The 27,553-nt window shown below is 45.6% G+C and overlaps 1 long non-coding RNA gene across 2 annotated transcripts in view; it reads left to right on the top strand.

Moving 5' to 3' along the window:
- The window catches only part of LOC128576829 (uncharacterized), a 37,513-nt gene extending 31,778 nt beyond the window's left edge, over positions 1–5,735 (top strand). For both annotated transcript variants that reach the window (XR_008377493.1, XR_008377492.1), the window contains exon 5: positions 4,953–5,735. This is a non-coding gene — a long non-coding RNA (uncharacterized LOC128576829). The remainder of the gene's footprint in view (positions 1–4,952) is intronic.
- The last annotated feature ends 21,818 nt before the right edge of the window (positions 5,736–27,553 follow it).

The raw sequence follows: 27,553 nt of genomic DNA, 5'->3' as shown, positions 1-27,553 counted from the left end.
GTGGCCCACAGCCAAACACTATTAGCTCCATCCAGCTCAGCAGCTCAGTCTGGGGTCCTAGACAACGCCGAAAGATCTCCGCACTCCTGCTCAAGCTCTCCCCAAGGCAGTTCAACTGAGTGCCAAGTCCAAAAACACCAAAACAGTTCACAGGTAAGGCCTTTCCAGTTTGCAGTCTCACTGCTGCTGTACTTACAGCTGCCGATGGGATTAGCCCAATCGCACACATGCAATCACTTGCCAGTTTTCCACTGTTTTTGTCCTCCTCTTGGGGTCCAGAAGTCTCTTGCTGACTCCCTGTATCCTCAAAGGGATGATTATATGCAGATCCCACCAGCCAGAGATGCCTGGAGTCTTGTCTCCTATCTCCCCAGACTCACAGTGCCCAGTTACAGGGAAGCTGTTACTCGGCCGCCATCTTGCTCTCTACCCCAGTAAGGTATCTTGAATTTAGCAAACTCTATAGTGATGAATGAATGAATGAATGATTCCAGGAACATCATCCCCTGTGCATAGCCACTGACTTCCCAGAGTGGGTGCTCTCTGTGCTTAGCAGAGACATCCACATGTGCATAGCCCTAGGAGGTCCAGGCAAGTAATTATTGTTGCATTTTTATGGCTCCTGTTTTATAAGGCTTTTTAAACATTTATTTTCTTATCTTCATTTTCTTTAAGGAAAAAAAATACTCACCTAGCTAATCAAAAATTTTCTCCATTGGGTTTTTTTCAATGCAAATTGCAATCTCCAAATGATGCAGAATGAAGATAACCATAGTCACAAAACTAGGCAACTCAAAATGATAAACTTTAGATTTTAGAGCAGGGGAAAAAACCTCAAAACAAACCTTTGCCTTGTCAACTCCCTTCATTACCACTCAAGATTTTTAGAATCTCATTTTGACTTAAATTTGTAATCGATTGAGCTGTCAGCTGTGAATTAGGCTGTCAAAATAGCCAGCAACTTTCCCATTACTGGAGGTAGGCAAGTGAAGGTTGGAGAACAGAGCAGGAAATCACCGACTATAATAGAATGAAAAGTCTTAACAGTGGGCTCTAGGAACCCAGAAATGACAAATTCAACTCCATAAACAGTAGAAAAGAAGGCATAGTGAAAAATAGCAGAAGATTTAGACTTAGCCCTGATACTTAGCCCTGTCACTGAGGTCTTGGAGTCCTGGCTGCAGTGACAAATAGCTGTGTGACCTTCAGGAAGTTACATAACTTCTCTGATTAAATGAAATATATACAGAGGGTGCCAAAAAAGTGTATACACAATTTAAGAAAGGAAGAAACATCAGTAAATTTGTATTGCTCAAGTCACATTTGCCTTCTGCAATTACAAGAGGTGCTCAGTATAACTTGTATCATCTTTTGTTATTGGTATATTGAGTACTACAATTTTAACATAGTTTTTTCCTTTCTTTAAATGTGTATACATTCTTTGGCACCCTTTGTATTATAAAGGACCCAGCACAGTGCCTGACACAGAGTATATTAAAATATGCTAGCCTTCTTTGTTTGTTTTTGTAAAGGAGGAGGAATATGGTCACAAAATTGACCAAGAATTCCTCCCAGTCCTGTAAGTGTTCTCATTCAGAGTGACATGAACTCTACTCCCATTTAGAGGTGGAATCTATCTCTCCACTAGGGTCTCTGGGTGTGACCACGTGAATTGCTTTAGCCAATGAGGCACTGGCAAATGTGGCGCAAACTGAGCCTTGAAAAGTACACTTAGGAATCCTGAAACTGACCTTGTGAGAGAGCCTGGTCTAGCCTGCTGGATGGGGAAGGACAAGCAGCTAGTTATTCTGTTCACTCCAGCCAATAAGTGAGTGAGGCCATCCCAGACCTGCTGGCCTCTAGTCAACCCACCAGGTGACTGTGGAATTGCTTGGTTGACCACAGATTTTTAAGAATAACAAAATGATTGCTGTTTTCAGCCACTAGGTTTTGGGATTGCTTTGTTATGCAGCAGAAGCTAACTATTACAAGTAGATTTGAAAAAATTATCTAAATAGAAATAATAGGATACCTAAGTAAGTGGAATTTTCTTTTCAGAAACCCACTTCATGGGTGACTTTGCCAAAATGTAGATGTATCTCCTGATTCAAGGGCCATCTGTGTGAATAGAACTATCAAAACAAAGCTGAATTGTCTGCCTGGATTTTAGCCAGTTTAATCTACAGAAATGCACATGATGCCTAGAACAATGAATTTTAATGCTTGGGCTGCTACATGCAAAGAGAAATTTAAGCTGTATTTACACAAGTGCTGAGTTCCTAGGAGACCCCACATGTCCTCCTGGAGAGGAGGCTGGCTGGCAACATCACTGGTCTAGGAAAGGTGGCTGTGATCCCTGGGAAAAACAGAGAAATAGTCGAACATTATTTAGACTCCCCTTTAATATTACCTAAAAAGCACCACTCTCCAGCTTTGATGTCTTGGCTGGGTAGAAATAACATTTCCCTCATCAAAAAAGTTGTTTGATCCCTGAATTCTTTTTTTTTTTTTTCCTTTTTAGATATTAACTGAGAGCATTTCAGTCTCCCCTGGGTAAGAAGCGATGAAAGAGCCAGTTGATTTAGTGAATAAAGTTATTTAATGTCATTATCATTGCAGGCCTAAATAGGGAGGACTGTCCCTTTTCTGTTGGCAATTTCATAGTTCCTGCCCTGCCCCTTACACAGCTCCGCCCAGCTCCCAGTCGGTTGCCACACCATCTCACACACGTTAATAGTAGCTCTTCTGCCCTCCAGGGCCCCAGATACACATACCAGTAGAGTGATCTTTTTAAAATACCAACTGCATGTGATGCCCCACTCAGAAATCTGCAATAGCTCCCTATTGCCTAGGCCTTGGGGACCCATCTCCTTTCTCTGCTGCATTAGTTTCTTGGGGCTGCTGTAACAAAGCTCCCACAAACTGGATGGTTTAAACAACAGACGTGTATTATTGCCTCACAGGGACCATCTGTTCCACTCCTTGCTCCTACCTTCTGGTAGCCCCAGCCCCTCAGCTAGCACATGGCTTTCCCCTTGTGCTTTCACATCACCTTCTCCCTGTGTGTCTGTCTCTGTGTCATCCAAATTCTCCCCTTTTCTTCAGGAGGTGGTCCTATTGGGTTGAGGCCACCCGAATGACCTCATCCTAACTTGATCATCTTCAAAGACCCTATTTCCAAATAAGGCCGCATTCACAGGTACTGGATGGGGGACAGGACTTTAACATCTTTTGAGGGGACACAATTCAACCCATGATGACTGTGTTTTAAGGGCTGAGACCTTATCCTTCATAGGCTGAGCCCTCACTCTCTGTCCCCAGATAATTCCTATGATTTCACAGTTCTGGCTCCTACACCAGCAGGCAGAGTTACATCTGAGTTCAAATTTTTTTTTTTTTTATTGTTGGGGATTCATTGAGGGTACAATAAGCCAGGTTACACTGATTGCAATTGTTAGGTAAAGTCCCTCTTGCCTGAGTTCAAATTTTTACAGGCCATTTATCTGCTCTGTGCCTCAATTTCTTCATCTTTAAAATGGGGATAGTAATAGTACTAACCTCAGGGGAATAGCTGTGAGGGTTATAGTGCCTGGCTTCTAATTAGTGTTCAGCAGAGGTTGATTATTATTATTTGGGGGTTCTTTCAAGTTCCCCCTTTCTTCATCCCTCCAATGAGGCTCACTCTTTCACTGTCCCCAAATAGGAGGCTGTGGCACCCCAAGGTCACACTGTGAGTCCACAGGATTAACCCCACCACCACCTCTTCCCCTGAAACCAGGGCCGGGTCCCTGCTGCCCTGCCGCTCGGGGCCTCCCGCCTGATCCTTCCACATGCTGCTCACACTCTTCCAGCTCCTTTCTGTGATCCCAAATTGTTCCAAGTTTGAGCCAGGAAAACCTTCCTGTTCTTAAAAAAATCCCAGCTTCTAGTCTGAGCTAAATATGCCCTAAGTGTTAGCAGCCGTTGTTCTGTTATGTGTTAATTTGTCACTTGGGGATACAGAGGGGACGGGGAAAAGCATCGAGCGCTGGGTAATGGTTTGGCTCCGTCTTCATCAGCATCCTAATTATTCCACACCTTTTAAATAGAGGAAGCATTAGCATTCCTAAACGGTAGAGGGGTCTGATTGAAATAATGTCTCCTGAATTATCTTTTCATAAACTGAAAAAATAACTAACTAACTGGGAAGTTCCCCAGACAGTGTCTTCCTGGGCTAATGCCTGGCCAAGGGTCCTAGGGAGGTGCATGAGGGAAGGGTGGCTGAGCTGGGGCTGGATTTGACCCCACAGAGTGCAGGAGATATTGCTGGTTCTTCTGTTCCTCCCCCTCCCATCCTGCCACATCATGTTTATCCGTCAAGGCCTAGCTCACCTGAATACTCCTCTTTCAGGAAGCCTTCCTTAACTGCATCCTTTTCTGGTTGCTTGTAGAGTATGAGCCACCTGACTTGGCTCTTAATTCTCTCAAGTGATTCCCCATTGTTCTATGCAGGTGGCCTTTGCCAGCTTGGGCGCAAATTGCTCAAGGACAAAGCCCTATTGGAACCTTGTCTTGTCCTCTCCAGCAGCCAGCACAAGCCCTGGCCAGTAAGTCTCTGTACAGCTACTGACTTAAATCTAGAGAAAGGAAGCCAGCCTGAAGTCTCAATGTGTCAAGGTCATTCCTACTGGCTCCCATTCCAGCTGCCTCTCCAGAGGTCTCAGCCAGCATTAGTGGCGTGTGAAAGATTTTCCCAATAGCCAGTGATTCCCTCAGGGAATGAGCTGCTTTATAAGACACAAGGTTCATCATCTCTAGGAACTTCAGAGCAGCAGATGGGAGACTTTCTGTGGCTCCAATGTCCCATGGCTCCAGGGTCTTGTGACACCGGGGTTCCATTCCATGTTTCATATCATTCTATGTAAGAGAAATGCCAACACCCCCAACACACACACTTTTTTTTTTTTTTTTAGCTCCCAGGCCACGCATTAAGAAGGAAATCTGTAGCCACTTTGTTAAAATTGGTACAAACAGAACATCTCACATTTCGAAACTGTCACTCCACTGAGAGTCATTCACATAAACAACGAGGTCCTCATGGGTTTGATGGCAACACAAACACCACTTGTGACTCAATTAAGGAAGCGGTAATTAAAAAGGGGGAACAGCGTGCAATCTCTCCAATGTATCTTCCCTCTGAGGCCTGGGACGCTGACAGGTAGGATCTGGGGAACTTCTGGGGGGTCTTCCCTGGGGCCTGCTCCTGCCCTGGACAGAGGTTTCCCAAGGTGAAGTAGGAAGGGAGAAAAGATAGGGACATATAGCCCTGGACCTTGGCTAGTGATCCATCTCTTCCACCAGGAAGTTGTGTAAGTTAACAAAGATTTTCATAAAATAACAAAGTGTGCCAAGGAGATAAAACGTTGTCCCCTGGAGATTAGTCACAATTTCTTGGCTCTCAAATGATGACAGCCAATGTCTTTTATTTTTACTATGTTCCAGGCACTGTTGTGAGATGTTTATAGCCATTGAATCATAATAACCCCATGAGACAGCAACCACGGGTAGCTCTGTTTTTCCAGATAAGGAAACTGAGGCCCAGACCCACAGTCTTGCAGCTAAGAGACGAAGCTAGAAGTTAAACTTGGGGAGTGCGCTCTAACCAATTGCCTCTCACTTTCTGAAATCCCCTTTCCCAGCCTGGGCCCTCCTAGTAAGCTTTTCCATTTGTTAAACACCTACTCTGTTCTAGGAATCGTGCTTGACATGGGAGATTTCGTCTTATGAAGCTTGTTCTGTAATTATCCTCATTTTACAGATGGAGAAACTGAGGCTCTTGGAGACTAAATGCCAAGCAGAGCCTGGCATCAGATCCATAGCTACCTGTCTCCAAATATTCCATCCTGCATTTCTTACTTCCAATTGTGAAAATCTGAAGGCCAAATAGTGGACCAATAATATTTCCCATTTGTATCTTGCTAAGAGTATGGGTGCAGGAAGAGACGACCCAATAAAATGCTCTTGTTCTTGAGAGTTGCTATGGATTGAATTGTATCCCCCCAAATTCATATGTTGAAGCCCTAATCCACAAATACATGTGACTGTATTTGGAGACAGAACCGTTAAGAGGTAATTAGGATTAAATGAGGTCATAGGACAGGGTCTTAATCCAATAGGAATGGTGGCCCTATAAGAAGAGGAGGAGGGGACCTTGGTCTTGATCTCTCTCTGTCCATGAACACCCACCAAAGAAAGGCCCTGTGAATACACAGCCAGCAGACACACCGAGCTTGGGCTTCCAGGCTCTAGAAATGTGAGAAAGTAAATTTCTGTTGGGTAAGTCACCCAGTCTATGGTATTTTTCTAATCTGTTTGAAGCATTAAGATCAATGCATGGTGGCAAAGCAGAAACTATGTCTGACCTACTATCCATCCTGTGGATGGACAGATGGATGCATGAATGGATGGATGGATGGATGGATGGGTGGGTGGTTGTTTGGGCGGATGGACAGGGAGATGGGTACAAGAGTAGACAGGTGGGTGGGTGGGATGGGTGGGTGGATGGATGGATAAACAGACAGATGGAAAGCTGGGTGTACATGCCATTCACTCAGAGTTAGGGACATCACTATTCTGGGGACTGTTCCAAATCCATCTTGGTAGCTTTTCCCACCCTTGCCTCTCAATTTTCATGGATGACTGAGAGTGTGGAGAAGAGCCCTCCTGGGTGTCAAAGAACCTGGATGTTTCTCAGGGAGCTGCAGCTCTGATTGCATGATCAGCAGATTAACATCAGTTCCCCACCACCACCCCCAGAGAACTCTAACACAAATACACAGAAAAACCTCATCCTCAAATTACTCCAACATATTCTTTCAATTCTATAAATCACATCCCCTGAGTTCAGGGCAGGATGTTGATTGGGAAGATTAACAGCTGTGGGGACCACACTCAGCAGCTTAGCTTGGGGCTTGGAAAACATTCTGTACACCTACCGTGTGTCGGGCCCTGTGAGGGTTCTGGGGGCCCAGAGATGACAAGGACCTCATCCCTGCCCTGGAGGAACACCCGGTGTGGAAAAGGTTTAGGAATGCTCTGCCTCTATCCACAAAGTGTCTCTATTGACCCCACATCCTTTGCCCACCCACCTAGGTGAACAGCAGGGAGACCCTGCCCTCCTTGCACAGGGAACAGAGCACTAAATGCAGGGGAAGAGAGGGCAGGGTTAGGGCAGCAGCCTTCAAAACAAAGGACTTTCTCAAGGGTCATGTCCAAAGGGCTGAAGGAGAAAGAGAAATGCAGAGAAAACACTGGATCAAAAAATTAGAGCAAAGTTATTTTCAGGGGCAGGGGTAGGGCATTGGCAGGGTAGGGATGAGGAAGTTGAATGGGAGGCAGGGCCCAAAGAAGCAAGCAGGCAGAGGGAGGGAGGGAGCCACATTTTGGAGCACCAGAGAATTGGGGTAGGTGGGAGGACCCTTGAGACAGAAGAGAGTAATGCTGCTGGGCACTGAGTGCCATACTCACGTGTGACACTCCACGTGCCCTAGATCAGGTCTGAAAATGCTGGACTAGCATTCAGCCCAGTGCTAGGTCCATGGAAAGAAGAACACTATAAAATGGGCTTATTTCCCCTATTTTTTTTCATTTAAGTTAAGATTAAATGTTAGAGTGCCAGAGTTTCAAGCCCCTTGTCCTACCATGAATTGGCCAGAGCCATCCCCGCTGTCCAAGTCTGAGTGATCCAAAGAGTGTATCCTTCATCCCCAGCTCCGCTGCTCTCAAGGGGTGCTCTGAAAATATCACACGTCCATCAGACCTCTCTGGATCAATGTCAACGTCTTTGTCTGTAAAATGCGTTGAATAAATCAGTGTGGCAAAGAAACATTTTTCAAGTGGGGTGCACTGTGCAAGTCTGGGGGGTGTGGCTGCTGGTTAGAGGCAGCATAACTCCACAACATTGGTGTAGCTCTCCTAAGGGCCAGGCACTGCTCTGAGCACCATTCATGATGTGAACCCATTCAATCATCACCATATCACCTGGAGGAATAGACTATGATTGCCTTCATTGTATAGGTGGGGAAACAGAGTCACAGGGTGTTAGGGGACCTTCCCAGGACCCTATAGCTGCAAATGCAGAACCAGCTTCCACACCTGGCCATCTGCCTCAGGGCCCAAGTTCTTTCCCACTCCAGGCTACATGGCAGGGCAGAAAGAACACACAGTCCTGGTGCCCAGGTAAGCAGTTAGAAGCCTGGCTTGGCCTAATAGCTCTGTGCCTTTGGCAACTCACTGAGCTTCTCTGGGACTATTTGTCACTCAAATGGAGATTTAAATGCAAGTACTCAGTTCACTGGGGCTGTTGGGGAGATTTCAGGACACAGTGTAGGTAAAACACTCAGCCCCATGCCTGGCACATGTTAAGAGCTAAATGAACAGCAGCAGTGGCGATGGCGAGGAGGGGGAGGAAGACAAGGAGGAGGAGAAGAGGAAGAAGGGAATGTGGTCAGCCATGGCCTGCTCTGACTGGCCTTTATTTCTGGCCTTCCGCTTGGCTTAGGTGAACCAATCTGCTGTGAGCCAAGGACAAGAAGGTCCCAGTCACCCACAGTTCCCAGGTGGGGGCTTCTCTCTCCCCCATTCCCCCCATGACAGCCCCCTCCTTCATCCCAACAGCCCCCAGAGCCCCAAGTATAAGGAGCTCCATAAACAAATCCATTTAAGCCAAGGTCATCGTTTGAGCCCGTAAATCAATAGGCGTTCCATGGCCATTTGCAGAATGAAAGGCATCATCAGCTCTGGAAAATACATCATGCAAGAGGGGCCAGGGAGTGGGAGCTGTCATCCCCACTCAGCCATTGGGAAAATCTATGTCTTCTCCTGGGCCTGGTGCTAGTGTCCCCGAGGCCTGCCCACTTGGTCTCCTCGTGGGCCAAGGGGCTATAGCTGCTGTGAGTGTGTGTATGAAGACAGATTTGTTGCGCGTGTGTGGCTTTTTTTTTTTTTGTTTGTTTGTGTTTGTGTTTTTTCTAGGAGGACATCAGCATTCTGGCAGCATCCTGAGAAATTCATCAAATTATTTAACCTTTGCTGGAATAAATAATACATGTGCTTTCTCAGGATTTATTCTGATTAAGCCGTTCTGGAGTGGTGCCAGGCCTGAGCCCGCCCCAGGAAAGGCAGGAAGGAGGCTGGTGGCACAGGATGGGAAATCAGGAGGCCAGCTGAGGGCGGAGGGGAGGGGGCGGATGAGGCCAGAGGGCCCTGGTCGTGGAGACGGACCCCTGTGAGGCCCTCCGGGTTGCTGAGTTGTTGAGGAAGAAGATGAACACCGCCGGCCTCCGCCTCTCCACCTGCAGGCTGTCTGCCTCCCTCTGAGCACCGAAAGGGAGGTGCCCTGGAGAGAGAGCTGGGCTGGGGCTCAGAGATGCGACTCAGTCTGCTGAGCGACCACTTGCATGTCTGGGACATTGAGAGCAAGGTAGCCTGGGTTTCAACCTCTGCTCTGCTCTGGCGTCTGCACCAATATGCACCTGCCTGGCCTGTACGTGCAAAGTGCAGCATCTGCCCTCAGTGAGTGCTGAGTAGATGCCAGGTCGGAACATGAATCGCTCAGAGGAGACCAGAGGCAAGTGTTGATGAAGGTCACGAGCGCTAACACCGAGAGTTTGCTATGTGCTCTAGTCTGCACACTTCCAACAAATAGCCACTTTTAAACTTCAGTCCTGTAAGGTCTGTACCATCATGATCATCTTCATTTTACAGATGGAGAAACTGAGGCCCAGAGAGTCAGAGGACCTGCTAGAGGCCCCCCAATGTATGGAAGTGCTGAGCTGGTATCTCAACTCAGTCTAGCCCCAGAGTGCCTCTCAATGACATACCATGTCATCATTTCTGTCACCTTTCCCAGGAGGACACTGCCACCATGCACAGGAGAAAGAAGGCTCTAGATTTCCAGATGCCATTGCCCATGTGAAGTAAATGGGAGAGAAGGAGATGAATTGCAGTATCTGAGCCCATGGATGACATGGAATTTGATTTCAATGTGAATCTAGATAATTTAGAGATATCAAAAGGGGGCATTGTAGTATTTGAGACTTTTGCACATACAGAAATGTCAGGAGTCCCCAGAAAGGTTCTAAAAAAGAGGACCTAGGAGCTGTCCACAGCAATTACATCTCTAGTAAAAAGTTCTGGATTCCAGGCGGTGCCTGTGGCTCAATCGGTAAGGCACCGGCCCCATATACTGAGGGTGGCGGGTTCAAACCCCGCCCGACTGAACTGCAACCAAAAAATTGCCGGGCGTTGTGGCGGGCGCCTGTAGTCCCAGCTACTCGGGAGGCTGAGGCAAGAGAATCGTTTAAGCCCAGGAGTTGGAGGTTGCTGTGAGCTGTGATGCCACGACACTTTACCAAGGGCCATAAAGTGAGACTCTGTCTCTACAAAAAAAAAAAAGAAAGAAAAAGAAAAAGTTCTGGATTCCAAATGCCTCTTTGGCTTGTTGAGCACCAGACATTTAAGCTGGTCAGTCCTGGCAGTCTGTACAGAGGTCCTGGACAGAGCAGGCCTGACTAACCCCCGCCGCCCCCGGGGCCTCGGTTTCCTTGTCTGCTGAGTGGCTGGAGTGCCTCTCTGCCCAGTCCCTCTGGCCGTGCCATTCTGTAATCACCGCATCTGTCAGCATAGTGAGGGCCAACAGGCAGGGGCTCCAGGCTGATCTTTTAGGATTCTAATCCAGCTCCACCACTAAGCAGCTGTGTGACTTTGGGTGGGTGACCTGACCTCTCGGAATTCATTTCTTCATCTGCCACGATGGGGTAGGGATAAGTTCTCCCTCTAGGCTGGTAGGTTTGGTTAAACAAGGAGATTCTTTAGAGCGCCCGGCTTGGAGTGGGGATTCCAGAAAGAGCAGGGCTGTCCTGCTGATCAAGAAGGTTTATTCAAGGATGGAAGGAACAGACAAGAACATAAATTTCAGAAGCCTGGAGGAGTGTCCAGGGGGAGGCCTCAGGGTGCCAGCTCAGACCCCAACCCTTTGGGAATTCAAATCTCAAAGCTCTGTGGGACAGAAGACCTTGGCATTTCCACAAGTGCCCAGTGGGTGCCAGTCCCTTGCTCAGGAGCAGAGTCCAGGGGTTGGAAATATTCACGATTGCCCAAGGATAAGCCCCAAATAATCTTTCTTGAAACCACATATCGTTTTCCTCTTAAAGAAACGAAATCTCTAATTAGAGTTTCCTCCAAACGTTTTCTTTTTGAAAAAAATTAAAAATGTATAAACCCTCCTGTATCGTGTATGTATATTTCACTGCTGCATAATTGGGATCTTTGTCAGTAACTGGGGTAGCAGGCGACAGCCTTTTAATCGGCTACAGATGCTAATGTAGAGAGAGACATTTTCCTCCTCTTTGCTCAACTGTTCCAGCCAGAGACTAGAGTCCTCCCTAATAAGTATTTATGTCAAAATCCTTTTTTGGGGGAGCGGGGGAAGGGGGGAGAGAGCAGCTGTAGCACAGTTGAAAGACATGGCTCTGATTACAGTCACCAGCCAAGGGAGGGGGGGGATCACTTTTAGAGTGAAACAGTGTTAATCAAGTTAATCACAAAACCCGCACTATAATTGCTTCTGCTCTCAGACAAAATTTTACTTTTATCTAAATTACTAAAGTGAGGAGAGTGCAATCCACTCTAATTTAGCTTTTGAGCTAAGGAGAAAGCGTGTGTGGAAGGCTGGAGAGGTTTTTAAACATCAGGAGAACTCATGCTATGGAATTCAACTCTCCTCTTCCCTCCCACCCTTCCTCCCTTCTTTCCTTCAAGACAGCTCAGCCCAGTGGTTGAAAACTTGGACTCCTGGATCTACTGCTTAAGGCTGTGGAGACAGGTTACTTGGTCTTTCTGTGTTCTCAGTTTATTCATCTGTGAAATGGGACGACAATGGTGCCTATCCCAGGAATGAGGGAAGATTAAGTGAATTGACAAGAATGGAATGTTAATACTTGGTGTATGCTTGAGTGTTAATACTTGGTGCTTGATGTGTGTGCGTGTACACACATACCGCCAATGCTCAAAAAGTGTTGCTTGCTATTGTTAGCCCTCAATTTTTTTTCCTCCTTTCTTTCCTATCTCCCTTTGAGCTGCCTCCTTCCCTCCTCTCCTCTGACTCCCACCTTCTGCTACCAAGCATCCACTCTGTAGGAGGCCTGACCTCCCTTTAGAGACCCATACCCTGGTTCACAATCAGTTCAAAGACAAGGGTGGAATGAGTATGACCTGAAGAGAATACAGAAGAGAGCTAGGGGTTTAAACTAGAAGGGCCTCCTTCTTCCGGAGAGGAAATCAAGACGGGCTACATGGAAAGCGTGTACTGTAGCTGGACATGGACGGACAATGCAGATGTAGAGTTAGGAAGCTGGGGGAGCAAGAACTGGGACCTACACTCCAAGTCCAAAGATCAGTGGAGTAGAGGTCTGGAGGGGACCTGCAGGGAGCACACAGATCAGGGATGCTGTGGCAGCTCGAGGTGCCATCAGGTGGGATTAGTTGAGCACAGTTCAGATGATAGGCCCAAGCTATCACTTCTGCCCTGTCCAGACCCCCAGTTTCATCCAGGTCATCTCTGCACATTGGCTAAAGCTAAATCTCACTTTCCTCAACTTCCAGGACATCCCAGATTGGATTCCATGATGGCCACATATTGAATTACATGCAATACTATGGTCACTGGCTGCCATACCCCCACCTGTCTTCCATAAGCCTCACTTTCTCCTGCAGTGGCCTCTTGGGGTCTCCCAAATTCATGCTCAGTCCAATGAGGAGCTGATGTCATCCAACTAGCCCGGAAACACAGATTAGAGAAAACACACACAGTCAATTTAACTGGCAATTAAACAGGCTCCCCTATGTAATTAGCGTCAAGACAACTCACAATTACTACAGGGCGTACATTTGCAGCCGACACTCCACATTTATATAGAGCAACAATTACTGGGCGCTAATATGTTAACAGGAAGAGGAGAAAATTGGTGAAACCATTTCAAGGAGGCAGCCCATCCTGTCCTTTTGCACTGTAAATAACTCTTTTGTAAATGCAAGTGTAAAATTAAAGAGGAAATGCTTGAAATGATGCAAAAGAAGAAAAATATTTACTCTATTAAAAGTAACTGATTGCTATTTTGAGATGACTGATTTCAGGAGACTAACTAGTTGTGCCACCTTAGTAATAACAAACGCCACCTCCTGAGGGCTTCTCTTGTGCCAACTCCATTACATACTTTACCGCATCCAGTTCTCATAATGGCCTTTTCACAGAGATGAGGAACTGAGGTCCAGGAGGAGAAATGGCTTGCTTAAGGCCGCATGGCTCACAAGGCACACAGCAGGAATGTAAATTCCAAAACCTTTGCACAAAGCCACCTTGCACACTGTTCTGTGTGTGCTACCTGGAAGAGCTCTCAAGAGCTCTCCAAACACAAATTAGGAAATGGGAAGAGAGAAGTATGGAGAGGGAGGGGCTTGCTCAAGGCCATGCACTAGCTCCAGAGCAGAGAGGGGCCTAGAGTCCGGGTTTGTCACCATTTGGCCCTTTCCACTGTACCCTATGGTGTATATGGAAAGTGATACCTGGAGCAAACCACCAAAAAACGACTTCTCTGGTGACTCCATCTTCCCTGGAACTGCTTTGTTAGCTCTGAGATCCTTGTTCCCAGGGAGAGGGAGACCTGAGATGGCTTCAGGGTCAACAGATTCTATGTGACACGACCCAAACAAGAGAACATGTGAGGCCCCAGCACTGCACTGGGAACACAGTCAGCATTTTCCTTTCTCTTTCCTTCTTCTAAACTTTAGAAACACCCTGAAAGGGATAGCAACCACTCTTTAAATTAGAAACCCAGCAGTTAGGAATACTTGGCCAGACATAATATACAAGCTTGGCTCATCATAAGTCTTTAGCAGTAAAATCTACTGACCCAAAGCATATGTCAAGTTGGTTGATGTATCTGTTAACTACGCCTGGGTAACAAACCTCCTCAGAACTCAGGCGCTTAAAAACAATGGTGTTTTGTCACTCACTCATCTGCTAGTCAGCTGGAGCTTGGCTGACCTGGGCTGGGCTGGGCTGGGTGCCCCTTCTTCTCGTTGCAGGTCTGTGGCTCCGCCTGGCAGCCCTACTCCCTGTGTCTCTTAAGCCCCTCACTAGCAGATTGCCCAGGATAGAATCTCCTGATGGAGCTGACAGAGGCTCAGGAGTGCAAGCAGAAACATGCAAAGAAGGCCTAGGTTTGGGTCTTGCACAGCATCAATTCTGGCCACATGCCACCTGCCTAGTCTCATGACCAAACCCAAGTCACATGGCAAGGGTGAGGATACAAGGGGGGAGCGAATAATTGGGAGGGAAGGGCATTCAAGTTACCACAGTGTGATAAGACAACAATGAAGTCATGCTCTTGTTTAAAAATCAGTATTTGGTTCAGTGCCTGTAGCTCAGCGGCTAGGGCACAGGCCACATATACCGGGGCTGGTGGGTTTGAACCCAGCCCAGGCCTGCCAAACAACAATGACAACTACAACAAAAAAGTAGCCAGGCATTGTGGTGGGTGCCTATAGTCCCAGCTACTTGGGAGGCTGAGGCAAGAGAATTGCTTAAGCCCAAGAGTTTGAGGTTGCTGTGAGCTATGATGCCACAGCACTCTATTGAGAGTGATATAGTAAAACTCTGTCTCAAAAAATAAATACATAAATAAAAATAAAATAAAAATCAGTATTTGAGATCAGAGGAGATTGGGTACATTCAGGATGGTATAGCTATACACAGACTTTACATTTTTTGTATTTACCTGGATGGAGTTGAAGAGCATTCTTCTTAGTAAAGTATCACAAAAATGGAAAATCAAGTATCCAATGTACTCAATATTAATATGAGACCAATAATAAACAACTACACTTCCACACAAGAGAAAAAAAAAATTAAATTCAAGTGGCAGGGAGGGGAGAGCAGAGAGAGGGGAGAGAGGGAGATTGGTAAGCTCTCACCTAATGGGCACAAAGAAAGGGTAGACAGCACATCCCTGGGTGAAGTGCTCAACTACAACTTGAACTTTGCCTAACAAATGCACACAATGTAATCTAATCATTTGTACCCTCATATTAACCTGAAATTAAAAAAAAATAAAAATAAAAATCAGCATTTGATGGGAAGGAACTGGCAGCTGGAGGGACATGACTTAAGGCTTCAGTTTATGACTCTGTAAAATGGGAATAATCGCAATTAGCTCACAGGACTATTTTAAGATTTAAATGAGCTAATCTGTGTATTTATCCAAGACCAACCATGCTTGACAAGACATACATTCAATCAGTAAACCACCACTGTCCCTAGAGTGACCAGCTCATCCCAGAGTACCCAGGACCATCCATCCTGGGAACCCCCTCACTCCAGGCAAACCAAGATAGTTGGTCACCCTAACTAATCACCAATTGCCAAAATAATACAAGTTAATCTTCACTTACTGCCACATACTGCCAGGCATGGGGGGTAGATGTTTTCATTGACTCTTTATGACCACCCTGCTCAGCAAGGAGCTGCTATTTTAATGCTACTACATTCCAGACTCAGTCAGCACTGGGAAATACAGAGGACCAAGATGGATTGTTTTTCATGGACTCTTCCCTCAAAGGGCTGACGATCTACAAGAAAGATATGAAACACGTGTACAGTAACAACCATGACACAAGGGAGAAATTGGAGAAATTGGGCTCAGTTTCTTCATCTGGCGAATCTAACTTCCCCAAGGATGATAAGGTTGGGCTTTTTAAAAATTAGCATTCACAGTCCTTTATAGGCCCACTATCTTGATAGCTGAGGTTAAGCGTTTGGCTTTGGAAATTTAGGGAAAATTATGTCGAACCAGAGTTTCCTTGACAAAAAGGAATTTGACTTAGTTCTCCCACTGGGGATCTTGTTCTAAATATATTTGTTTACAGATTGGAAAACCTGTAAATCATGAGAGGGCTGGTGGAGGCTGTTCTGCCATTCTGCTCCCTGCAATCCTGGGAATGAAAAGGAATTTGCATCCAGGGCGCTCTGGGTAATGTCAGCACGACCCCAATTACTTAGAAATGAATACAAATCAAACTTAGCAGTCTTGATTGTTCACCTCTACCCTTGCAGCTGGGCCCTTCACTTTTACGTTCTCGTTGTTTTAAAAAGTCAGAGGTAAAGTGATGTATCATCGGAAACACAGCATGTGGATGGAGTGTTACCCAAGGAAGCCAATTTGGTGCTTGGCTCTGATGTCTTCTGGGAGAGCTAAGTCATAAAGGGTATCACAGCGCCTTGGGTGGATTGTGAGTTTTGAGAACATGCAAAGGTGACCTTGAGAGCTCAGTGCCTCACGACCTCTACCCATATGAAACCCGAGGGCTCATTGGCCAGATTTCAATTTGCCTTCCCTTCAAGGAAGTTAGGTAGTTGAGTGCTCACTTTCTGGACTTACTGGCCAGACTCTGGCTCCTTTTCAGAGGCTGCAGGTTCATTCATCCTGAGCTTTACCAAGAGTTTCTGGGCCTGGGCCTCCACTCAGCTACAAAGACACCTCCAAAGACAAACAGACCAGCCTTGGAGACATAAAGCTGGATGCCTGAACAGGCAATGGAACAGCAGTGTCAGCCTAGGGAAGTCCAAAGAGAGGACCACAAAATATGTGATCAGGGAAGGAGGAGAGGGGGCAGGGAGTCAAGGGAGGCTTCTTGGAGGTGGTGGTATGTTGGCTGGGCCCCCAGTAGATCTATACCCCCTCCACCCTGAAAGGAAAACTAAGCTTTTCATCCCAGGCCTGCTTTTTATGGTTAGGGGCTTTAAGCAAGTCATCGGAGCTTTCTGGCCCCAGTTTCTTCATCTGAAAAACAGGGATGATGATTGTACCTAATTCATTGAGATATCATGGGAGTTTAATATGATAATGTGTATAATAAGCTCTAACCAATGCTATGACACCATGATTCATGCCAGGCAGTGTACTGGGCAAAGGGAGTCTACGAGAAGGAGAGGCAGACCCAGGCCCCACCATGACTATATAGTACTCGGCACATAGTTTAGGTCCATGATAGTTGTCATCATTATCACTGCATCCATTTAACTCAAGAGGTCAGAACAGAACATAGAAGAAACACCATGTGGGTGACTACACATCCCCAAATTCCCTGAGCCCCAACTAGGAGGCATTGAATCAGGGCTTTAACTGCCTTGTGTTCACAATGAGAATGAAGGAATTGAGTTTGTGGAAAGCAGGAAGTTAATCCAGCTTGCAGACAGCAAAACCCAAGCAGATGTAGGCTCCAAGTTGGAAAGAGGTCTTGGGCTGGAAGATCCTATAGTTCACCCTGATTTCCACGCTCACAGTAATGATGCCTCCCCAGTAGCCCCTGGCTGCTGACTGTTAATGGTTTCTGGGTGTTTGCCTGGCCTGGTTTTAGCACCACTACACTTTTGAAGTATCCCCTGTGATGCTTTGTCGCAGTGCCTTGGGAACTTTAGCAGGCATTGGACTCACCAAGAGGATATGTAAAACACCCCTAGAGTTTCTGACCCTGGTAGATCTGGGCTGGGGTGCAAGCCTTTGCATTTCCAATTTCCCAAGCAATATTGATGCTGCTGGCTCAGGTACTATTGGCTTAGAACATTATCCCTATTTTATAGGTGAGGAAACAGAGCCTCTGAGGCCTCTGGTGTGATGAACTGACCTGATTTGCTTGGGATTTGGGGGTTTCCAGGGACATGGCACTTTCAATGCTAACACTGAGGAAGTCCCAGGAAAATCAGGGTGACTCCACTGCCATATCTAGAGAGCACTTGAGAGTTTACAAAGGGCCTTTATATCCAGTAATACTATTGCTATTATCAATAGCCACTATTTATTGAAAACTTATCCTATATTCTAAATGCTTTATATTTAAGATCATTCCGAATTCTTGCATTGTGATCAAAGAATGAACCTGTACTATGGGCCAGAGTGTTATTGGAGGGGTAACTGGGTAAAAGCCAGGTGAAGTTCATAGAACAGGCTTAGCACTGCATGCTCAGTGTCTCCAGCCTGCAGATTTCGGACTTGCCAGCTTCCACGACTGTGTGAGCCAATTCCTTAGCAGAAATCTTTGCCCCTACCCTATCTCCAACCACCTATTTAGCCATCCTGTTGACTCTGTCTGGAGAACCCTGACTAATTTATCCTTTCTCTCAGTAGCTCCCAGTCCTCCTCTCAAGACAGGGATTATTGCAGGATGAGTCCTATACAACCTTGTTCCAAAAGCCTGTGGGTAGATGTGAAATCTGGGGCAGAATTAGAAAGCCAAAGTCAGTCAAGGCCATATTTAGGTTTCAGGAGCTCTGTGAATGATCTGATATTATATGGAACATGTATTCCTTCATTCATTTATTCATTCAGCAGATCATTTCTGCTCATCTCCTTGGGCCCAGGCACTGTGCTTATGCCAGTTGTGGGGCTACAGAGGAGAATAATTCAGTATGAGATGGCAAAGAAACCAGACAATCAACAAATGACAACCAAAAAATAGGTAGTAACCAGTTGTGCCAAAGGTTAGGTGGGAAAAGAACTCGGGCCTATGGGAAGGTCCTCAGCTCCAGGGGGGACTTCTGAACTGAGATCTGAAGAGCAGAGGGATGAGCCAGCTCAGGAGTGAGAGTGGTGTGGAGGGAACAGCAGGATTCAGGCCAGGGTGCTGCGTTAGAAAGGCGCTCAGAGAGGCAGAGAGAGGATAGTTCAGGGGGCAGGAAGGGAAGGGCCAGGTAGTGAGGTGGCCAGAGGCAAGAGGGGATTTTATCCCAAAGACCAAGTAGCCATTGAAGGATTTCAAGTAGAGGGTGACATAGTCCACTCAGGGCCACTCTTGGTCTCCAGTGTGCCTGGATGTCCCTGGTGGGGGACAGCAGTCCATGAAGAATAGTCTCTGGAAACCTGCCTACCTTTAGCCAACGCTCCCGGATATTTCGGGGTGGGGGAGACTTAGGCACCCCCTGGTGGATGGAGCGAGTGCAGCATCTGGAGAGCTGCAGGTGGGTTGGGAGATTTGAAGAACCTGGAGCCCCCAAATCCCCCCTCTGCTTCACACCCCATTCCCATCGCACATGAGTGGGTGCAGGAATTGAGTTGTCGCATCAGACTGGGCCTGGTGAGCAATTGTAATTAAAGGTCTGTCAATGTTTTCACTGGAAAGGCAATTTTCCCAGGGCATCTGTTTTTTTTTTGTTGTTTTTTTTTTCTTTCTTTCCTGAGTATAAAGGAGCTCAGGCAGGGCCTACTGATTGTGCATGCAAGACAGGTCCTGAGGTCGTTATGCAAGTGTTAATGTTCCGTTACAATATACAGTAATGAATTGGGACTAGCAGAGTAATAGCAGTCTGCGCTATTGGCCAAAATGAGTGTATTCATCTTCATTTTTTACATCTATTGCCTTGGAGAAGCTTTTATAATTAAATGTTTGGTTGCACCAGCAAATAAGAGGAAGGAAGTTTCCTAGGATGGAAAGAAAGGACCATCCCATACTCATCTGACATCAGTCCTGGCCCTGAAAATTAAAATGGCTACTATTGCTTTACCCATAGCGATGGTGCAAGTCAGATTTCAGCCCATTTACAATGAGGAACTTTATGATGATTACAATGAGCTGGCAATATGTCAAACTTCTTTTTGAGGTGGTGAGTTCCCCATTGCTGGTGGTATTCAAGCATGGCTTATGAACTGAGGAGCTATATAGGGAATTCTAGCGTTAGAGAAGGATGTCTTATTCTCAAGGTACAGGAATTAGAGGATACAACCTGCCCAGGAGCATCTTCTAGCATGGGATAAAAAGAAGGTTATGGGGGGGGTTACCAATTTATAGAACTTTAGTGGCACCTCCCTGGTAACCAGTGATGTGCTCCTCTTAGTTGACTCATCCATTCTGTTCTTTTCCAGTCATGAATTCCTGCAGGGATGGCAATGTGAGGAAGTTTTCTGAGTCATTTCTGAGTATATACTTCAGAGTAATAAAGCTGACTCTTCTTTCCCCCAATTCTAAACTTCAGACTTGTTGCTCTTCTGATGGGCCCTCCCAAGCTCAGTGAAATTTGGCAACAACTTTCCTCAGTGTTTCTAAGAAGAGCCTCCAGAGAGTGGCATAGGGATGTGGACCGGAGACCTGGCAAGGACTCTGTGACGTCTATCCCTTCTGTTTGCTACAGAGTGACCTGAACTCCGAGTACCATCTCTCCCTCCTTCTGTATGTCAGCAGTCAACTGCCAGCAAATGCTGGATTGTTTGAAAACCACTCCAAGGATTTCTGGAAATTCCTCAAAGCAATTTCAGGGTTCTCAGTGGTTCACTGACTGCATAAGTGAATGACCAAGGTAAGTAGGGCTCATTTTTTAGAAAAGTCCAGGCTGACCTCTGTGCAAGGGGCCTCAGTACCCTCGCAGGCTCTGCCGTCCCTCATCCAGCATCCCCACTGAGGGCCAAGGCTGGGAGAGCCGGAGCTGGCAGGCAGGGAAGATGCCATCTCTGTCTTGGAGGGATGTCCTGTCTACTCACTGTCCTGTCTGTCTCCCACCAGACTGTGGCTTCTCTACTTTGCTCTCTGTGCCCTATACTGCCTAGCTCAGTGCCTGGCACTTGGTAGGTGCCCATGAAATGTTTGTGAATGAATGAACAAATGCCACTCCCTCTCACCTCCTGAAGTTAGTTACAACATAGCTTTCAATCAGTCCCTTTCTTCCTCTCTCTTTTCCTTATTTGAATATCTAATTGCACCCAAACTATGACATCTGGTGTGTTTGCTACACTCTCTAGTTGATATGAAAAAAAGCCCTTTCATATCTATCAGTTCATCTGATCTGCCCATTTTAAGGGGAGAAAACTGAGGCATAGAGTCTCCAGGTCACTAGGTAGCAGAGAGAGGAGCCCGACCCTGGTCTTGATTTCAAGACTGAGGTGCTGCTGATGACACATCCCAAGCACTGCCATTTCCAGGACTGTTTCCTCAGAAAGCAGCAGCCATAGGGGGGCCCACCCCTCATTTCCATCTCACTTAGACCACCCACTCCTTGGCCCTTGCCTTCCCCTTCTGATGTCCTCATAACTGCTCCAAGACTTGTTCTGTAAGGGCTTTTCCTCAGTAGGCAATTACCTGAGTTCATATGGTTAATTGAAATATTCCTTTTCCTAGAGTTTTAATTCATCCAGCGTAGTTTCAGGAGCCACAGATAATAAGACCTAATTTATAATTAGGGCTTATCAAGAATCAGCTAATTTCTAGACCCCTGATTCCCAAGGAGGGCATGCAGAGTGGGGGCTCCTCTTCCCTTTCCAGGGAGTTGCTATCCACAAGCTCAAAGAGGCACCAGGGAGGGAGGAGAACTAATTGGGAGCTGGCCCTCCATCTTGGACAATTTATTAATTGGATTATGGGAAGTCTCAGGCCCCAGGCAAATCCCAAGGAGGCACTGCTGCCTCCCCATTTTACTGTGAGAATATTAGACACAAAGACATGAGACCCAGGTTCCAGTGAGTCTTTTAGGAGCTGGAAATCCTTAAATAAGTCACTGGGAATTGCATGAGATGGTTGAGCAGGTACATTTCAGGAGTTATTATGATTGCTCCTAGGGCCTGTATGCCAGGGGTGGGCCCAGAACACATCTAGGAAAGGTTGCTCCAATCCAGGAAACCATGTCTCAAAGCCATCGAGACTGGCCAAGATCCCGCAGGTAGTAAGAGTTGGGGTCTGCCTCCAACCCCAGTTGTCCTTGTGCCTGGTTTCCTGAGCCTTTCCTTGCACCTGCAGGTCCTAGAGGTCTTAGACTCCAGTCCCCCTGTTGCTTACCTACTACAAGTTCTACTTCGCCCTAGAAGCCTCTAAAACATCCATTCAACCATTGTGAATATAAAGAAGGGGTAATGCAGAAACAGTGGAGTGGGAACAACTTTGAAATCACACAGGCCTGATTTCATACTCATAGTCTGGCCTTTTCTAGCTTGTAAGTCAGGATCCTTTTGTTGCTTATGACAGAAACTCAATTCAAATGAGCTTAAGATAAAAAGAAATGACTCAGCACTCATAGCTCAGCAGTTAGGGCGCCAGCCACATACACCGGAGCTGGCAGGTTCGAACCTGGCCAGGACCTGCTAAACAACAATAACAACAACAACAACAAAAATAGCCAGGCATTGTGGCAGGTGCCTGTAGTCCAAGCTACTTGAGAGGCTGAGGCAGGATAATCACTTGAACCCAAGAGTTTGAGGTTGCTGTGAGCTGTGACGCCATGGTACTCTACCAAGGGTGACATAGTGAAACTCTGACTCAAAAAAAAAACATAAAAAGACATTTTAGCTTGTGTATCAGAAAACTCTAGTGTTAATAGTTTTAGGTATGGTTGAATGCAGGGGCTCCACAATGGTGACCGATCCCTCTTTTTCTCTCCAACTCTTAGCTTCTATATTCATTCTCCAGCAGGGTTTCACCAGCGGTGGGGAAAATGGAGGTGGCCTATCCCTGGGTTGAGGGAAAGGAGGTGGAATGAGCCAAGTGCATAGGCTGAGCAGGACTTCCAAGCAGCAGAGAAGAGTGCTTCTGCAAATAAAGGGAGATTGGGAGGACAAAAACCAAGTAATCTCAACCTAATCACTTACTCTTGTCTGATTCTATTTTCTGATCTGGGCAATAGTATCAATGGCCATGTTGCAAGATACAACATTAATATACAAAAATCTATTATATTTCTATACACTAGTACTTAAAATCCAAAAGGACATTTTTTAAAAATTCCATTTATAATAGCTTTAAAAAATAAAATATTTAAATAAATTTAACAAGACTTGCACACAAAAACTAAAAACATTGTTGAAGGAAATTAAAGAAGACCCAAAGAAATGGAAAGACAACCTGTGTTCATAGAAGACTTCATCTTGTTAAGATGACAATGCTCCTCAAGTTGATCAATGTAGTCAGTGCAATTCCTACAAATCTCCAACTGATTTTTCTTCAGAAATTGAAAAGCTGATCCGAAATTCACACAGAAATGCAAGGAACTGAAAACAGCCAAAACAATCTTGAAAAAGAAAAAGTTGGAGAGCTCACACTCCCCAATTTCAAAACTTTCTCCAAAACTACAGTAACAAAAACAATGTATTAATAGTACTGGCGTGGGTAGACCTATGAATCAATGGCATAGAATTGAGAGTACAGAAATAAACTCAGACATCAGTGGCCAATCGATGTTCCACAGGGATGCTGATACAATTAAATGGGGAAATAATTAGTCTTTGTCATCAGTGGTGCCACAACAATTCCCTATCCACAAATAAAAAGAAGGAAGTTGGACCCTTACCTCACATATTATAAAAAATTAACTGGAAATGGCTCATAGATCTATAGCTAAAACTATAGAACTCTTAGAAAAAAACATAGGCATGAATCTTCATGATTTTGGATTAGGCAACAGTTTCTTAGACATGGCAGCAAAAACTTAAGTGACTACATGATAACAGATGAATTGGAATTCATCAAAAAATAAAAGTTTTTAATTTTTAATTAAAAAAATATTATGAAGAAAGTGACAAAGAGAATGGCAGAAAATATTTTCAAATTGTGTGTCTGATAAGAAAATTGTATAGGGGCGGCGCCTGTGGCTCAAAGAGGTAGGGCGCTGGCCCCATATGCCGGAGGTGGCGGGTTCAAACCCAGCCCCGGCCAAAAACTGCAAAAAAAAAAAAAAAAAAGAACAACAACAACAAAAAGAAAACTGTACAAAGAATATATAAAGAAATAGTGTATTCAATAAAAAGCCAAAAATCCAATTAAAATTGAATTTTTAATTAAATATCCAAAGATATGCATACACATCTCTCCAAAGAAGATGTACAAATGACCAATAAACACATGAAGGATGCTCAACATCATTAGTTACTAGAGAAATGCAAATCAGATCTACAGTGTGATACAGTTTCACATCCACTAGGATGGCCGCAATCAAAACATGGGCAATAACAAGGATTGGTGAAGATGTGAAGAAATTGGAACCTTCATTAATTGCTGGTGAATACAATGGTACTGCCACTTTGGAAAACAGTATGGCAATTCTTCAAAAGGCAAAACTTAGGAGGCTGGGCACAGTGGCTCCTGCCTGTAATCCCAGCACTTTGGGAGGCCTAGGTGGGAGGATTGCTTGAGCCCAGGAGTTCAAGATCAGCCTGGGCAACGTAGCAAGACCCTCTACAAAAAATTTAAAATAAATTACCTGGGCGCAGTGGTGCATGCCTGTCATCCTAGCTACCGGGAAGGCTGAAGTAGGAGAATCACTTGTACCCAGGAGTTTGAGGTTGCAGTGAGCTATGATTGCACCATTGCACTCCAGCCTGAGCGACAGAGTAAGACCCTGTCTCTAAAAAATTTTTTTTAATTTAAAAATTTAAATAAGAAAGGCTAAACATAGAGTTACCATATGACCTAGCAATTCCATTCTCAGCAATTTCACTCCCAATTTCAAAAGAATGGAAAACATTTGTGTTCATAAACATCTACATGCATGTTCATAACAGCATTGTTCATCACAGACAAAAAGATGAAAACCTCCATTGACCATCAATAGATCACTGGAGAAGTAAGATGTATTTCCCCATACAACTAAATATTATTCAGCCAGAAAATGCAATGAGGTACTGATACATACTACAACATTGAAGCACCTTGAAAACATGCTATGTGGAAGAGATCTGTCGCACAAGGCCACACGTGATATGATTCTCCTTATATGGAATGTCCAGATTTGACAAATCCACATAGACAGACAATAGCTTAGTGGTTGCCAGGGGCTAGGGGAAGGGGGAATGGGAATTGCCTGTTAAGGGGTGTGAAGTTTCTTCACAGAGTGATGAAAATATTGTGAATTAGGTAATGGTTGCACCACGTGGTGAATATAGTACAACCACTGGCTTGTATGATTTAAAAAGGTGAATTGACATTTTGTGTGTTACATCTCAGTAAAGCTGTTATTTTTAAAGCAGGTGTCAAACATCTATCCTGCAGAATAGCTGTGGGATGAAATGAATAAAGTACCTGGCACAGCGAAAGGCACCCAGTAAGTAATTGGTAAGTCTTCGTTTTCTTTCCTTTCCAAATAAATAAAGCAACCTCTAATGCTTTTTTAATATTAGCTCTTTAATTCATACAACAGCCAATGAGATAAAGTATTATTAATATCCTCTTTTGACAGATGAAGGAACTGAGAATCCCCATTTCACCAACAATTTAAGGAATTTACCCAAGGTTGCATGGAGAGTCAGATGGCAGAGATGGGATTTGAAACCAAGGAGTATGACACTAGAACCAGCCTTTTAGCCACTGCCCCATTCCAGCCTTTCCTCCCTCACCACCAGCCCTCTTTCAGCAATTCCACTCCAGTCTCTAAGGTAGGACTTTGAGGCATCCCACAAGGAAGCTGCGCTGCGCTTGGCTACTCTCGGAGCAGCCAGGGTCATGCTTAAGATGGCTGGGCTGGTCTTCCTGATATTAATGAATGAGATATTCATTTCCCTGAGAATGCATCAGCCCAGGCAGACCCAGCTCTATTAATCCAAGCAGGCCTCACATCCACTTTGACTCAAAGGTTTCATTCTGTTCTGTTTCCACGAGGGGGACAGTTTATTAGTTGGTGATGACAGGCAAAGTGAACTCAGGCAGGTACTGGGTGTTGGACTAAGGATGACGATGAGTCTATTTTAAGTCACTGGAGTTCAAGGGTATCTGCCTCAGCACTTTTGTTTAAATTGATTTGTAGTCCTGCTCGCTTGACCTTGGTGCATAAAATAGTTCCAAGTGGGGGAAGAAAGAAGAGCGCAGTCCTAACTAAGAGAACAGATGTGTCCCAGCCGGCCAGCCCTCCCTCCACCAGCCAAACCCACTGCCCTGCTGACCTTGAATGTAGGCTTGGACAGTGAAGCCATCACCATGCAGTGGGAACAGGGGCCACAAAACAGTCCAGCAGAGTAGCATAGCGACCTGGATGAGGAAGACCTAGAAAAGGAAAGGATGGCCCAAGGTCAAAAAATGGTGACAAAATCAGGATTTTAATCCAGGCTGGTGTAACTATTCTTGATATTTATTAAGTGCCTGCTATGTTCCTGGCAACCTCTAATGCCTTGTCTATATTAGCCCTTTAATTCATACAACAGCTGATTAGATAAAGCATTATTGATATCCTCATTTTACAGACAAGGAACTGAGAATCCCCATTTCACCAACAGTTTAAGTAATTTGCCCAAGGTTGCATGGAGAATCAGATGGCAGAGCTGCGATTTGAACCCAGGAAGTATGACACCAGAACCAGACTTTTAGCCACCATCTCATTCCACCTCTGTTTGTTGATTGAAAGAAAACACATCAGGTCCTGCCAGGGTCTAAGCAAGAAAGTTTTGTTGTCTACACAGATCAAATTGCTTGACAATTGTCACATCTTCAAAACACCTCGTGCAGAATGGCCAGACAATATCATTCTTTGAAATCTCTTCTCTACCTAGGTTACCTGAGTGCCCAAAGCAGGACTGTGCTATACTTCATAGTAATTCTTAGAGCCACTGAAACAAGCTGTCTCCACCTGCTACCCCTCTGACCAGTCCCAGGACCTCATCCCTACTCCACTCTCCCGGCCTTTAGCTGTCCAGCTGGCTGGGGATTGATACTTGGAATGAGCAGAAAGGGCATTGAACTGGGACCCAAGACATCCACGTGAAAATCCTGTGTGCCACTGCAACAGGCACCTTACCTAACAAACGCAAACATTGCAACCTATACATTTATACCCGCATATTAATCTAAAATTTAAAAAAGAAAGAAAGAAAATTTTGTGTGTCCTTGAGTTAGTAACTTAACATCTCTGGCCCTCAAATGTTCTCATGGATATAGGTATACATGCTTTTCTCACAGGGTTGTTCTGAAGGTTCAGAGAACTTACTTGACATGGGTGGGTTTTGAACCCTGGAAAGGACCATGCATTTGAGGAGTTATTTCCAAGACAGATCCCCCTGCAAGTCATGAGGTGTAATGAGAGGCAGTGACCAGTAGGTGGCAGTGGTTCAAAGCCGCCTGCAGGATGCCAGCAAGAGCTTCCTATTAACTCTTCCTCATTAGGTGTATGGAGCCTTACCCACCTGTTCTCACACACACACACACACACACACACACACACACACACACACACACACACACACACCCCTCAGGGAGCAGAAGTGACACTTCCAAGGACCCACAACAGCACAGTGGCGGAGCCAGGATCAGATGGCGGTTGGGGTGACCTCTGAATGCATTCCTTCACCCAACCCCAATTTATTAGGGTCCCACTAGGTGCAGACGTTTATGCAAGTCCTTCCCCATTAGGGGGGGTTCCTCAGTCCTGGGGGGTTCCTAGCCCAGCCAATCTCCACACCTGGTGTCTCCCACCACTTCCTGGGCCCTATTCACTAGGATGAACACTCACCCAGACCAGAGTGGACACCTGCCAGGGTTAGGTAACTGAGAGCATCTTGGATGG

Source organism: Nycticebus coucang, chromosome 2 (assembly GCF_027406575.1).
Source record: "Nycticebus coucang isolate mNycCou1 chromosome 2, mNycCou1.pri, whole genome shotgun sequence".
Taxonomy (NCBI): Eukaryota; Metazoa; Chordata; class Mammalia; order Primates; family Lorisidae; genus Nycticebus; species Nycticebus coucang.
The sequence above is the reverse complement of the archived record's forward strand: the minus strand, read 5'-3'. Positions and strand labels throughout refer to the sequence as shown.